The following is an 11,486-nucleotide window of genomic DNA, read 5'->3' as shown; positions in this document are numbered from 1 at the left end:
GAGGTTTTGTTTAACCCGTAGTGAATGAAATTAGGTGTTGATTTACCTAAGGCAGGTGATCAGAGGAATCAAACTTGACCGAGGTTCTATTTAACTCGTAATGAATGAAATTAGGTGCTAATTTACCCAAGGCAGGTGATCCGAGGAATCAAACCTGGCCAAGGTTCTGTTTAACCCATAGTGAATGAATTAGGTGTTAATTTACCCAAGGCAGGTGATCCGAGGAATCAAACCTGGTCGAGGTTTTGCTTAACCCGTGGTTAATGAAATTAGGGCAGTTTTAATCAATAGAATGACAATATAGTTGGTCAAAACATGTGTTTGCATATACGTAGGCAACTACTTACAAGACTCCAGACTAGAAGTAATACTTTTGTAAATTATTTACATTCCAGGAGTGAGGCATTACAACGCCATCTAAGTCTTCTAATCGATAAATGCCTGTTCTTGCCACTGAGGTCACCTGATAAGGTCCTTCCTAATTTGGACCAAGCTTTCCCCACAAAGAATTCTTCATGCTTTCAACCACTTTTCGCAGAACGAGGTCCCCCAGAATAAACGCCCTCACTTTAATGCCTTTCTCAAAACCTTCTCTAAGTCTCTATAGGTACTGCACTAGTCTCACTGCGACTATTTCCCTTCGTTCTTCGGCCAGGTCGAGTTTGAGGGACAGGAGATGTTCATTGTTACCGCTGAGGAACTGCTCGGTCCTCAATGTCGGAAAGCCAATTTATGTTGGGATGACTGCCTCAGTCCTGTATGTGATAGAAAACAAGGTTTCTCTAGTTGACCTTCTAGGAGTCGTGTGATACGTCCACAAAATGTGGGGCAGTTCGTCCACCCATTTTCCCTTCACTTCCTCCAGCCTCTTCTTTAAGCCATCCATGATGACTTTATTTGTGGCCTCTACTTGGCCATTGCTTTGGGGGTATGACGGGGAGGAATGCCTATTTTTTATTCCCAACACACAACAGTATCTTTGAAAGGCCTTGCTATCAAATTGGAGCCCATTATCCGAGATGAGAGTGTTCGGAACCCCAAATCTTGTTACAATATTTCGTCACATGAATCTCTTCACATCTTGATCTTGGATGTTTGTTAAGGGCTCGGCTTCTACCCATTTAGTGAAATAGTTGATAGCAATAAGCGAATACCTTCAGTTCCCTGTCGCCTTCGGGAATAGCCCAATAATGTCCAGCCGCCATTGCCCAAAAGGCCAAGGGCTACTTAGTGGATTCAAAACCCCTCTTGGCTGATGGATATTGTAAGCATATCTCTGACATTGATCACATTTCTTCACATAGTCCTGGGAGGACTTTTGCATCCTTAACCACCAATAACCTTGCGTCAGGGCTCTATGGGCAAGCGACCTACCCTCTGTGTGGTTTCCACAAATTCCTTCATGCAACTCTTCGAGCAGGGTTTCCACCGCCTCAAGATGGACGCATAATAAGTATGAACCTAAATACGAGCACTTGTATAATTTTCGATCCTTGGACAGCCAGAACCTCGGGGTCTTTCTTCGGATCTTATCCGCCTCGGCCCTATCCTCAAGCAAGGCTCCATCCGTGAGAAATGCAACTACTGTGTCCATCCAACTGGGACCCACCCGCGTGGAGTGTACTTGAACCAGAATCTGTGTGTTGTATGCAGGGGACACAAGATCTTCCACAAGTATAATCCTGGGGAGTTTCTCCTTACTTGTGGTGGCTAGGATTACTAATGAGTTAGCATGAGAGTTTTTACTCCGAGGTACATGTTCCAGAGCAAAAGTGTGGAGACCCCCAATCAAACGCTTTATTTGGTTCAAATAATTGAGCATCCGCGTGTCCTTGGCTTCATAGTCACCTTAGACTTGCCCAGCTACGAGTCTCGAGTTGCAGTATGCCTTGATAAATTTGCCTTCGAGCTTCTAGACAGCAGCTAATCCTAGTTGTAAGGCCTTATATTCTGCCTCATTGTTCATCGCTGAGAAGCACAGCCTCAAAGATTTTTCCAAGATAATGCCGTCCAGCGAGATTATCACAATTCCAACTCTTGAACCTCTTTGATTGGCCGCGCCATTGATGAGTAACTACCATGGTTGCTAAGTTAGTATTGAACCAACACCCACTACTTCCTCGGGTACCCTTACATCTTTGGAGTCGGTTGCCCCTTCGGTGAACTCCGCAACCAAGTCTGCTAAGATTTGCCCCTTTATGGATGTTCGGGGCAAATATTTAATGTCAAACGCACCCAGCATAGTACCCCATTTTGTCACCCTTTCGGTGTAATCTGATCTTCGGAGCAACGCTTATAAAGGCAATTGGATCAAGACGACCACCGTGTGGGCCTGAAAGTAATGTGGCAGTTTTTTGGTGGCATGGACGATAGCCAGGATTGCCTTTTCAAGGTGTAGATACTTGAACTCGGCCTCTTGAAGGGATTTGCTAATATAGTACACCGGTTTTTGAATTCCTTCGTCAACCCGTATTAGGACCAAGCTCACAGCATGCTATGCTACAGCAATATAGGTATACAAGACATCCTCCCTCTCTGATCGGGATAAAACCGGTGGGTGGGCTAGATATGCTTTCAGATCCTTGAAGACCTTATCACACTCTTCAATCCTTGTAAAATCCTTCCCCTTATGCAACAACTAAAAAAACGGTCTATACCGATCCGTAGACCTTGATATGAACCTGTTCAGAGCTGCTATCACCCCAGTAAGCTGTTGCATCTCCTTTGGATTCCAAGGAGGGTGCAGATTATGAATAGCCTCAATTTGGCGGGATTAACCTCAATCCCCCTGTAGGTAATCATGTAGCCCAAAAACTTTCTAGAACCAACCCTAAAAGAACACTTAGCGGTTTAGGCGTAGCTTATGCTTTCTCAAGATCATAAATACCTCCTCAAGATCTGTCAAATGCTCAAACTCTTTTTTGAATTTTACCACCATGTCATCAACGTATGCCTCCACGTTCTTCCCCAACTGACTCTTGAACATTCTCGTCACCATTCTCTGGTACGTAGATCTAGCATTCCTTAAGCCAAACGACATTACTCGATAATGATAATTTCCTATTGGGGTGAGAAAGTTCGTTTTTTCCTGATCTAATAATGCCAAAGGGATTTGATGGTACCCCTAAAAGACATCTAAGAAGCTCATCCTCGAGTGTCCAAACGTTGCATCCACCAACTAATCTATCCTTGGGATACGAAATGGGTCCTTTGGGCAGGCTTTATTGAGGTTCGTAAAGTCCACGCAAACTCTCTATTTCCCTGACTTTTTCTTTACAACCACAGTGTTGGCCAACCATTTGGGGTAAAAAAAACCTTTTTAATTGACCCAACCTACTTAAATTTCTGAACTTCGTCCTTCACAGCCTTGGCATGCTCATTAGACAAACGCCGAGGTACCTACTTCTTCGGAGTGGCCCCAAGTTTGACATTTAAGTGATGGTAGATAAAATCGGGGTTAATCCCGGGTGCCTCATACGCGCTCCAAGTGAAAATGTCTAGATTTCTCTTCAAAAATTCTACCAACTGCATTTTATCCTCCACTGGGAGTTGTGTCCTAACTTGAAAGTATCTTTCCCTATCCCCCTCAATGACGACCTGCTCCAACTCCTTGGACGACACTAAATGATCCGAGCAATGTGGCGAGCCGAGTGTGATTGCTACAAGACGGGAGCCATCTCCAGAGGACTTGCTTCGGGAGCACGATAGTTAACCGTTGCCACCAAACACTGCCTAGCCATCGCTTGGCATCCTGCCAGCTCAGCTACCCCCTCGCTCGTGGGATATTTTAACTTCACATGCAGAGTCGAGGAGACCCCCCCCCCTCCCCATAGCGTGTAGCCATGGTCTCGCGAGAACAGCAGTATATGGTGAGAAAGCATCGACTACTATGAAATTCACACTCACCACCTTTTCCCCCGTTTGCACAAGTAACTAGATTATACCCATCAGAATAGTGACTTTCCCATTAAACCCAACCAAGGGGACGTTGTAGCTACTCAAATCTTCTAATTTAAGCCCTAAACCCCTAAATAGATCTGGGTACATAATTTTAGCCCCGCTACCTTGGTCAACCATTACCCTTTTTATGTCAAACCCTGCTATCTACAAAGTTACCACCAATGCATCGTCGTGCGGCTGAATTGTCCCTTCCTTATCCTCCTTCGAAAATCCCAAGATTGGGTGTGTCAAACTCTTGGATCTCTTGCACAACGCTTCTTCCTCATGTCCATCCAACTGTAAAGATATCGCCATCACCCTACCGAGCGAATGAGAGTATTCCTTTGCGAATGCAAAAATAACGTTTATCGTCCCTAGGGATGACCGGGGAGCTTCACTTCTCTGCGACCCTGCAACAAGCTAACCCCTTTGACTATTTGGCTGTTGTAGGAATTTCTCCAGCTTTTTGGCTTTGATTAACTGGTTAAGGAAGGCTTGCAAGGTTCTACAGTCCTCGATTGTATGACTTCAATCCTGGTGATACTGGCAATATAGACTCTGGTTTCTTTTAGTGGGGTCTCCTCCCATTTTGTTCAGCCATTTAAAGTAAGGCTCGCTTTTGATCTTCTTTAACACTCGATATATTGGCTCTTTGAACACTGAGTTTACTGCTTGAGGGACAACAAGGCTACGAGATGCTTGATTGAAAAAATCCCTCCTCGGTCGGGTAGATGTGAACTAACCCGATGAGTTATCCCTCCGATCAGGATTGAAGACCTTGATTTTACCTTTTTTAGAGCTCTGATTATCCTCAACCCCTTTGTGCTCCTCAATCTGATCCATCAGTTGATGCATACTTCGAGGTGGTTTCATAGTTAGTGATTTCCACAAGTTGGAATGCGTAGGGAGGCCTACGTTGAAGGTTCGCACAGTAACATCTTCGAAGTCTCCATCAATCTCGTTGTAAACTTCCCAATACCTATCTGAATAGCTTTTCAAAGTCTCTCCCTCTTTCATGGACATAGACAGTAAAGAGTCTAAGGTCTCAAAACCCGGCTACATGTTACAAACCTTGCCCCAAAGGCCTTGGTTAGCTCTTCAAAGGAGTGTATCGACCCATCTTCGAGGCTATCAAACCACCTCATCGCAACCGGGCCAAGGCTTGAGGAGAAGACCTTACACATGAGAGCTTTGTTCATGGAGTGGATAGCCATTTTTTGATTAAAGTGGCTCACATGTTCAACATGATTGGTCCTTCCATTGTAAATGGTGAAGGTAGGTCAGCCTATTCAATATGCCGAGAAAAAGGGGAATGAGATATCTGAAGGAGGGCCCTTCCCATGGTGTCATGCCCCTGGCTCCTTCTTAGCAGAGTTATGGACCTTCTGCGATATTGCTTTTGCCCAGTGTAGTGGGCCTTTTTGGTTATGACGGGCTGGGGTTGCCTCCTATGATACTGGGTCCAAATATTCTGAGTAAGGGAGTTGAGACCGGTCCAACTACAACTTAATTTGGTTCAGTTTGTGCGTAAACTATGCCTCGTTTGCCAAGAGCATGCTTACGGCGAACAGAATTGTTTAAGATGAGTCGTGGCAAGCAGATATGATAATGATAAGATAAAAAAAAAGTACTTTGACTTCTTAATTAAAGTGAGCAGATAATCCTTAATTAAGAAAAGATAATCACAGTTTAACAACAATTACTTTTATAAAGAATGTAAGGAAATAAGTGGGTAGTATATGGGTTAATCAAAAGAAGAAAGAAATCAGATCAAGTCTGATCCGCAAGACCAAAACTAGAGAGGGAATAACGCTTCTTCTCAAAGTGAATAATCTCCCAGGGAAATCCTGCCGTGGAAATTAATTACTTTGAGGGAAACGGACCTGAATGGTTGGTGCACAAGAGAACTCTTTGTTTCTGGCAAAGAGCAGGACTTTAAGAGGGAGAGAAGGAATCAACCTATTGGTGCATGCCTACCGCTCTAACTCTCTATCTTTTTTCTTTTCTTCTCTTCTAATATTCCCCTTTCATATCTTTTCTTTTTCTTTCTTACTCTTTTTCTTAATACTTGTTTTCTATTTTTTGGTTTTCAAATTCCTATACCATGGTGCTTATGTCGTTGTTCCTTGTACACGGTAAAGGCCTCTTTTTATAGTGCTTGCTGTGATTGGGTTTTACTATTTTAGCCCTTAACCACATTTTTCTGGTTTGGGTATACTTGCCGACCACCACTAGTCCGTCTGTGTGCCACTCCCCATCGCTAGATAAAAGAAAACTATTTTGTTTGTTTGTCTGTTGTGGCACCCTTCCCTGCTATGGTGTGGGTGCCTTCTCTCTCCCTATCTCTCATGGTATGCACCTAGTGGTTCCAACTCAACTTTACTTCTTTTGGATGGTATGTCATCCCAGCAGGACACATCCCCCAAAAGAGCTCGAACAAGAACCTCAAAATAAGTTTTTCTCCTCTCCCCACCGCCAAACCATGTCTTCTCACCTCTGACTCATGACCTCACCTTGTCCTATATTGGCTGGATACAGGTTAGTGAGGTCCGGGTCTTGCGCGTGTCTCTCTTCCATGTATGTCCAAAATCTGCCTGCTGCTCATGCGTTTTCCATAGTTGGCCTACACAGTCTGCCATCCGTTTTTGATTATTTTCTGGTTCCTTTTTCTTTTATGGCTTGCCCTACTTAGGGGCTGAGCCTTGCTTGATGATGGGTTTTGCCTTTCTTCAGTCTACCTTTTTTTCTGCTACCATCTCCTGCCATGCCATTCCATTATTCTTACTGCGAAGTTGTTTGCCTCAATCCTGCTGGGTCTCTTTGGGCCTACCGTTTATTCTTCTCCCAATGGCCCAGTACAGCCATTGATTCTTTTATTACATCACTGGCAGGCTCCTGTGTCCCATTTGTTTTCTCTTGGGCATCCCTGACTCATTTGCTTTCCTTGGGCTTTTTTGGCCATTTTCTTAACTTTGCATTCCCATGGGCTTCTACTGAGTTCTTTGGGCTTCCCCGGCCCAATTACATTATCCCTCGTCCTTGGGGGTTCATGGGCTTACCATCAACCCCTTACTTTCTTTACTTTCATTACTTTGGGTCTGCCGTGGCCCATTCTCACTTTTCCACACCATATACTACCTATGGTTTGCTTATTTTTCTTTTTCCGGGCTCCTTTAAGCTCATTTACCTCTTCAAGGCCCATTTGTTTATCTCATGAGCCTATGATCCACTATTCCTGCTGCTTGGGCTTAATGGGTTTTCTATCCATTTACCAATTCTTTTCTATCCGCATTGCTAGGCTTTTCCTTTCCACTTGGACTTCCAAAATGGCCATCAACACCCAGAAGTTTGACAGGTTGATGACGTAAATGATTTGCTTGGTAGAGTTCTACTTCGAGGACAGTAACTTTCGTCGATTCTTGTACTTGAATATTGATCTGGGGAGGGAGTTCTATCCTCCCTTATTCGAGCTTTGCGATGAAGACGTCAATGAAATCACTCCACCTTCTTCTCTAGCTTATGCATTTCCTCATTAGGCGAATGGTGACTGGCTTTATGCTGGCCAATTCGCTCAGAGGGCCCCCTCTCGCTTGGAGTATGAGCCATATGATGGTCCCTCTATCGCTCGAGATTAACAAAATGGTCTCTGCGCTGGGATCCCACAGATTCCAATTACACGCTGCGCTTGGGACCATCTATCACAGTAAGATTTTGCAGGGGTACCTTGGGAGAACTTCCCATAGATGGCGCCAATTGTAGCAAGTAAAAAAAAATGGACAACTAAAAAGAAACCATGTGGACACTAACGTGTTATTTTTGCACACACAATATATTTCTAGAGGTGGAAAGTGAGATCCCCCTTTTTAGTACCTGGATTCAACACAACAAGTAATGAACAGATAAGTTTATAGTGTGTGGATTTCAAGTTGAAGAGAGAAAGAAAAACTCTATTTTTATTAAGTGTTTGTCCTCAGGATAGTCCGAGGAAGAGTTCTAAAGTTGGTCAATTCACCTATCCTTGCACTTCCCTTTCTCCCTCCTCTCTCTCTCTGATTCAGATGTTTCCTGGCTTTATATAGTTAGTCGGATTGCATTTGGATTTTACATTTGGAGGGTTAGGATTTCACTTCCTTGATACTTGTCCCATCAATGCCTAACTTAACAGGCCTACTGAAGTTTTTAGCTGTGTGGCCACTATTCATGGTCATTTCGCCACTAATGCGGCTAGGCTAGTGGTTACAATGCATTTAATGCGGAGGGGATGACTGCCTTATTCTTCATTTTTATTCTCCGCCGTATTCAAAACCTAGTTACCTTCGTCTCCTCGAGGATTGCACCAGGTTTCCTTCATTCCGGGTTCTCGACATCATCCCAAATCCCTTACTAGTAAAACAAGTCCTCTCCTCGGACTTACTCTTACTGCCTCCATTAACCACTTTTGATCGTCGTCCCCCTACAATATAAATATATATTACATTATCCAATAACTTGTTATTGAATTCATATTTTAAAATTTTCACCGTTGGATTATATTTTTTATATGTTCTTAACATGCATACCAATATTCATGCCAATTAGTTGTTATTTACTATTCGATCCATAAACTCAAATTTTATTCATTAGTTTAAACTACAAAAATTTGAACTTAAACAGTTGATTGATGACATGACTATTGATATTTAATCATCTCGAAATTTTTGCAAGTATGGAAAATACACAAAGATAATGTAATCTAACTGTGGATTTGTTAAAATTCGCATTCAATTAAAAAAAATATTGAGTGGTGTAACATTGTTTAAAATTACACTGAACCCAACCATATATATATGAGTTGGGTTCAAGTTACATATGGTGTAATTCTAAGTAATGCTACACCGCTCAATATTTTTTAATTGGATGCGAATATTGACAAATCCACCGTTAGATTACATTATCTTTGTATATTCTTTATATTTGCAAAATTTCAAGATGATCAAAAATTAATATCCATGTCATCAATCAATTGTTAAAATTCAAATTTTTGTAGTTTAAAATAATGCATAAAATATGAGTTTATGGATCAAATGGTAAATAGCATCCAATTAATATGAAAATTGGCATGCATGTTAAGAACATATAGAACATGTAATTCAACGGTTGAATTTTCAAAATATTAATCCAATAAAAAGTTATTGGGTGGTATAATATTACTTAGAGTTACATTATGTGTAACTTGCACCCAACTCTCTCTCTCTCTCTGTCTCTATATATAAAATTTCAATCTAGTGTTTAGAGTTACGAATAAAATTAATTAAAATATGTTAGATTAGGTTTAATCTTATAAAAAAACTATATTAGCTTAAACTGATTAAAACTTATCTCCTTTTTCAAGGAAATCAAAATTAAACAAATTTTGATTATATGTCAACAAACTATAATTAAATTAGATATGTTATATTTAATAAATAATTTATTTAATTTATTTGTTACTCTTTTTTTTTAAATCTCAATTACTCCTATTTTTAATTAAATGTGTTGTAAGGACAAGATTTGAAGCTCAAGCCCAAATCTTATGGAATCTTGATCCAAAGAGTCCAATACAATGAATTTCGTAGAGTATGGGTCAAAGAACTAGGTTAAAATGAGTTGAGCAATAGCTTGCATGGGATTTAGGAGTAACTAGATACGAATAAAAGTTATCATGGTCAAAGGACTTTCTGTCCGAGGAGGCTAGAATTTTACTTATGATTACAGATCACCACACCAGGGTTCTTTTTACATACTAACCTCCTCCCCTTTCCTTTTTTCTACCTCCTTTTTATGGGAGCTTTTCTACATTATATAGGGCATCTCTGATCATCTGGACCTTACACTTGTTAATCACCTGGACCCTTACTTTAGCACCCATCCCATCAGACACCCCTTTCAGTCCTTTGTGAGTTGCGGCAGCTAAGGTAGCACTGTTCAGGGGTCTTCTCCACATTAATGCGGTCAGAAAAGCAGTTGTGGTGTATCTAATGTGGTGGTGGCAGCTTTTCCTTAGATATTTTGAGTTTTCTTTCCTTCACGTGTTCAAGGAGTGCGCTTCAACAGTTTGAATATACATTTGCTCCGGGTTTGCCGTGTTTGAGGAGAAGTTCCTCCTCGGACTTTCTTTTCTTTGTCTCCCAATGATAAGGCTTGTAACGTAGATCACCTAAGTCATGTTTGTCTCCTCGGATTTGTTAGTATCCTCGGACAAAGCCCAAGACCCAATACATTACTTTGGGCCATAGCCCTCACATGTATCAAATACAAATATTTATCCGTCTTCTATCAGTTATTTTGTAAATGACACTAAGTCTATTGTTGGTTATATTTAAAATCATTCATTCTCTCATATTAGGAGGCAAGACAATGATTAGCTCATGCCTTAGCAAAAAAAGAACTAGATTATTTTTTTCCTTTGCTATTCTGTATGGAATCTATTTCCTTAGACATTCATAGTATTTTTGTTTTTGATTTTGTAGTTGGTGAATAAACCTTGCTCATTTGATCCTTAAAAAAAAAATACAAATATTTATTTATTAAACTTTATTCTACTACATTATTGACTATTATTATTATTTTTTTATACAAGATAGAATTTATACTCTAACATAATCTAAGTGTATATGTGTGTGAAACTCCTACCTAGAGACTTGAACTCCGGCTCTTACCCCTCACACACCACAAGTACTTATACTTATGGAATGACCGCAGTATCAAAGATGCGTGGTGGTATTATTGACTATTAGTTTTGAACTTTCAACATAGTACAAAAGACAAATAACACATTGTATAATTAATAGTACAAAAGACTAATAATACAATTCATTAGATTAAAAATGATTAATAATATAACCAAGCCAAGAGTTTGATAGCTCAACTAATACTTGTTATTATTTTCAAAATCCAATAAAATTTTATAAAATCTTATAATAGTTCAAATCTCCCTCCATAAACTAATGAATATATATATATATATAAACAAGTAACATGGGAGTGTCTAAAGTGGGAAAAAGAGAGAGTAGGGGTCGGCTTTTGTGTTGTGCCTAGTAGGGCGGTTTGTACACTTGATCCAGGCCTTGGCAATTGGCATGATTACCGCGCAGTAATTAAGGTTGAAAATCTGTCTTACTCTTAGATCCTCTGCCCTTTTGAATCCAAAAGCCGCAACATTTCGTCTCCACGAGACCACACACCAGTGACACCACCGACAGAGAAAATCATATAAAAGTCTCTTTACTTTTTTTATAAATTGGTTGCTACACACAGATTTTGAGCTAATTAGATACAAAGGGAAATTTGGGTTTTTTAATTAACTATAGGACACAAAATTTCATAGATTTTTTTTTTATAAGTTCAAGATGTTAAGTTAATATTCTCTCCCAAAAAAAAAAAAGATGTTAAGTTAATATTGCAGCAATATATAATTATATGAACTACATCAATAAATACGGCAACATAATTGTGAAAATTCTTAGTATTTATCAGTTATTTGTTATTTTGTTACCACCAATGTGCGAGTGCCGTGGAAGTGTTAAATG

Source organism: Quercus lobata, chromosome 12 (assembly GCF_001633185.2).
Source record: "Quercus lobata isolate SW786 chromosome 12, ValleyOak3.0 Primary Assembly, whole genome shotgun sequence".
Lineage (NCBI taxonomy): Eukaryota > Viridiplantae > Streptophyta > Magnoliopsida > Fagales > Fagaceae > Quercus > Quercus lobata.
Note: the sequence above shows the minus strand (reverse complement) of the source record.